The sequence below is a fragment of the Myotis daubentonii genome, chromosome 3 (assembly GCF_963259705.1).
Source record: "Myotis daubentonii chromosome 3, mMyoDau2.1, whole genome shotgun sequence".
NCBI lineage: Eukaryota > Metazoa > Chordata > Mammalia > Chiroptera > Vespertilionidae > Myotis > Myotis daubentonii.
Genome location: NC_081842.1, coordinates 23,140,518 through 23,145,720, shown reverse-complemented (window position 1 = coordinate 23,145,720; position 5,203 = coordinate 23,140,518).

Here is a 5,203-nt window from a genome sequence, read left to right as displayed (position 1 = left end):
GCGGAGCCGGACGCAGCGCTGACTTCCCATTGGACGCTGGTTCCCCGACGTCACAGAGACGAGGCGGGGACAATGCGCCGCTGCCATGACAACTGGGATCAACACGGAGGTACGAGTTCGGCCTGGTGCCCGCCAGGCAACCCATCTTCAGCCTCCCCGGGACGAGGTAGCTTGTTCTGAGGCCTGCCGCACACAAAAATTAGACCGCCCTCTGCGTGACCTTGGGCACATCGCCCTTGGCCTCGAACTCCAAGTCTCTTTCCAGGAAAGTGGAGATGGGTCAAGATTTGGGCCAGATAGTATCCGAAGACCCATCCGCGGGCCACATTGGGTCACCCACACGAGAGTGTCTTATAACTGACGTAATCTGTGGTAGTTGGTCCAAGCTGTGCACAGATAATGAGAAAAAAAATGTGCGCCCTAACCGGTTTGGCTCAGTAGATAGAGCATCGGCCTGCGTACTGAAGGGTCCAAGGTTCGATTCCGGTCAAGGGCATGTACCTTGGTTGTGGGCACATTCCCAGTAGGAGGTGTGCAGGAGGCAGCTGATCGATGTTTCTCTCTCATGGATGTTTCTAACTCTCTATCCCTCTCCCTTCCTCTCTGTAAAAAATCAATAAAAAAAAATATATTTTTTAAAAATGTGAAAATGTTTTTGGGTCCAGTTAGTAAATAGCGTTCTCAGTGCTTGAAGGTAGCAGGATGGATGGGGCCTATCAAATTTCAACAAACTTATTTGCCTTTTGTAAATCTAAAACCCAAAGCAGTATATACCAAAGTGGGAAATGCTTAAGTTATAAGTACACATGGTATTTAAAATGAAAAAGAAAAAAGTTGCTATCTTTTTGATCCTCTTTCCAGTCTCTATTTTAAGGAACAAGTGTCACTTTGTTGATGGCAGGTCTTTAACATTGCTCCACCATCCCTTAACCTAACAGCAGGACTCAGACACGAAGCTTGCAGCAAGCAACTCTATCCAACTGAAATTCTATTATATACATTTTAAAAAATATATTTTATTGATTTTTTACAGAGAGGAAGGGAGAGGGACAGAGAGCTAGAAACATCGATGAGAGAGAAACATCAATCAGCTGCCTCCTGCACACCTCCCACTGGGGATGTGCCCGCAACCAAGGTACATGCCCTTGACCAGAATCGAACCTGGGACCCCTGAGTCCGCAGGCTGATGCTCTATCCACTGAGCCAAACCAGTTAGGGCTATACATTTTTATTTTTATTATGTTATATTAGAGGCCTGGTGCTCGAATTCGTGCAACAGTGGGGTCCCTTGGCCTGGCCTGCAGGATCGGGCCAAAACCGGCTCTCCAACATCCCCCAGCCCTTCTTGCTCAGTCCTGGTCGGCTGGACCCCAGCAGCAAGCTAACCTACTGGTCAGAGTGTCTGCCCCCTGGTGGTCAGTGCATGTCATAGCGAGCAGTTGAGTGGCCTTAGCATATCATTAGCATATTACGCTTTGATTTGTTGAACGGACGACTGGTCAACCAGACACTTAGCATATTAGGCCTATATTATATAGGATGGGAGTGTGTTTTTTTTTTTTAAGGCAAGTGACACTGGTTTTAAATTTAAAGCACACATTTGCCTGGGGGCAGAGAGAGAGGGGTGAGGGATGGAGGGGAAAAACGGGGGACATCTGAAATACTTTCAACAATAAAGATAAATTTAAAAAAATAATTAAAAATAGATTTAAAGCACACATTAATAGCTGGTCTTTAACAGTTTAAGTGAAAAGTGAGATAATTTAAAGAAACAGAATAGGTGGAATTCGAACATGGTGGGAGAGACATCATAACAATGGTACTCATATTATTGAGTTTTGCAAAACACTGTCCTGAGGTCTTCCAGGAACCTAGAGGCAGGTGGAGGAGAAGATAGGAGAGAGGACATTAAAGAAAGAATGATAAGACTGTAAGAAGATGGAAAAATGCACCTTGCACATCCACCTTTAGTTTACTGGACTCCCCAACCTCTCCAGGGTGATTTTCTGTGGGTTTAGAGGGCCATCTATGGCTCCACAGGGCTTCCTGGGATGGAGCCAGAGAAGTGGCACTCAGCCAGTGTGCAGAAGCGTGCAGAGCCTGATTTGGAGGTGGCAGGAGTACTCAGGGGTTATTTTGGGAGCCGGAAATTTAATCCTTTGGACTTCTTACCTCCCCACCTTTAGCCAAGTTCTCTGGTAGCCTCCTTTTTCTGAGACAGGTGGCATGAGGAAGGGCAGACTTCATAGCCCACGAGAAGATAGTGTAGCTCTTCTCCTCTGGCCTCAGAAGGAAGCTCAGGAGGCATATACATATTGGGACATTTCTAAATTAGTTTCAAGGCAAAAAAAAAAAAATGTTTTAGAAGACCTGAATTACTTTCTCTTTAAAATCATATGACCCAAGATGTTAAGGAGGCCATACTTGGGACAAAAAAACTTAAATGAGATGGGGTAAGTTATTTATGATGAATGACAATATTAAAATAGTTCTGGATTAAGGTCAAATAAAGCAACTTGTGAGAGAGTTTCTCCTGTTGTTCCCATGGTGATTTTTCTTAGACTCACATCATTAAACCGTGAAAGCTTTAGTGGCACATGTTAGTCAGGGAGTTACCTGGAGCTTCTAAAAGCAGTTTTGGCCTAATGACAAATGCTTAAAAAAAAAAAGTTAGAGGAGGAAATAGAGTTGAAGCTAAAGAGACCGCAATCATTTCAGATCTGATGGGTAAGAAGTGGGAAAGAAAAGAAGGGGTCCGTCGGGAGAGGATGAGTAAGCAGGGGAGAATAGAGATGCAGAGCAAGACTAAAGGGGAGAGGATCCAGACTTGTCTGTAAACAGAATCACAATAGCTAATATTTATTGAATGTGTGCCAGGCACTGTTGTAGACACTTCAGGTGTGTTAATTCATCGAATCCTTACAAGATATGTATGGAGTAGAGATGGTTTTTATCCCCAGTTATAGATGATGCAACCAACACACAGAGGGGCTAAGTAAATTGCACCGGTTCACACAGATAGTGACTGAACTGGGCTGGGTGCCTGGAGTTCTCCCTGGTGTGGGCTGTTTGCTGGGAATGGGGATGATGGGCTACACTTACAGATTCAGTATGAAAGCAGGTAATCAGTTCTCAAAATCATGCTGACAAACTAAATAATGGGACCAAACTAAAAAGTATGAAATTCAGTGAGAATATATTCAAATCTATTCAATTTTAGAAATATTGAGTGCCTAACCTATTCAGGCACTGATCTAGTCACTGTGGCATTGATGAACAAAACAATCAAAAATCCCTGTTCCTGTAGTCTATATTCTTGTGAGGGCAGAATGAAAATAAAGGACATGGAAAGTAGTGTATTAAAAGGAGAAAAATCTGAGCAGGTTAAGGGAGATGGAGGTGTGCAATTATAATCAGGGAGTTTTGTGTAGGCCTCATTAAGAAGGTGAATTTGAGGAAACTTCCTAGAAGGAAGTGGACATCTATCAGAAGAGCATTCCAGGCCTGTGCAAAGGCCCTGAGATAGCATATAGTTGGTGTATTTCATGTGCAGTCCATTCATATGTTTTGAAACTTACCTTCAGATAAATGAGATAAACCAAGTAAAGAGAAAATTACATATTAGGATGATAGCTCCTGCTTATACTTCCTTGTTCAGGCATTGCATTAAGTTCTCTATATATATTTTCTCATGAAATCCTTGTCACAACCCTGTATATTATAATATGTTTACTCCAACATTATATGTGAAAAAACTGAGACCCAGAGAAATTTGGTGATTGTCCATTCAAATTCAAAAGTCAGTTCAAATCCAAATTAGTCCTATTCCAATATGTATATTCTTTCCACCATCCAAATTTGCTGTCCTCGAAAAATTAACCATTTCCTGAGCACCTCTATGTACTAGGTACTTTTAGATATATAAACTATAACTGCACTAGTACTTATGGTTTACTTGGAACATTATTGACCAAGTTGAGAGAACAGAGAAAAGGATGAAACCCAAGCCAACCCTACAACTCTATTAAAAACACTAAGAGTTCCAAATGTCAATGAGTCCTTTTTTCTTTATTCATTAATTCACCAAATATTTCTTAAGGCCCAATTATTTCCCAGGCATTAGTGAAGGCATGGAGGATATAAAACTCTCTGGCCTCTTGGAAGCTTACATTCTAGTGCAGCCGTGGGCAAATTATGGCCCGCAGGCCGGATCCGGCCCGTTTGAAATGAATAAAACTAAAAAAAAAAAGAACGTACCCTTTTATGTAATGATGTTTACTTTGAATTTATATTAGTTCACACAAACACTCCATCCATGCTTTTGTTCCGGCCCTCCGGTCCAGTTTAAGAACCCATTGTAGCCCTCAAGTAAAAAAGTTTGCCCACCCCTGTTCTAGTGGATAGCTCTTTCACCAGCCAATTCTGCGATCACCCTTGTTATAGCACTTTGGAATTTTCCAAATGCTTTTAAAGACATTATCTCAAGTGCCCAAGAAGAAATAAACAGGTTCTTGAGTGCTGGACTTTCCGACTTAATTATAGCTCCATAAGCCATGGGTGTTAGCCCATTATAAACACCTTTACTTCAGTTAATTTCAATGTGTCTGTGTCTGGGGTTTCATTGTCCTAGTCCCTTTGTCTTAAACTATGAACAGAGGTGGTCTGGAAGTGAGACATCATAGTGAATTCACAGGGGGTGCCATGGGGCATTTAAAATTTTTGTGAGAAACAGAAACTTGACATTTGTTGGACATTGTACAAACTACTAGCTTGACATAGTTCACATATTTTAATATTATATTGTGCCACATTCCTTTAGATGATGTCATCTTTGAAAAGCTAGGTTTTAAAAAGTTTTCATGAGGACTTGGCCCGGAAGTTCAGTTGGTTAGAGCATCATCGGGATATGCTCAGGTTGTGGGTTCACTTCCCTGTCAGGTCATATACCAGAACAAGCATATCAAACTCGTGGCCCATGGGCCACATGCGGCCCACAATGACTACTTTTGTAGCCCAGTCAATATAATGGTATGTAAGAAACATTTTATTTTTTAAAAATATATATTTTATTGATTTTTTACAGACAGGAAGGGAGAGAGATAGAGTGTTAGAAACATCAATGAGAGAGAAACATCGATCAGCTGCCCCCTGCACACCTCCTACCGGGGATGTGCCTGCAACCAAGGTACATGCCCTTGACCGG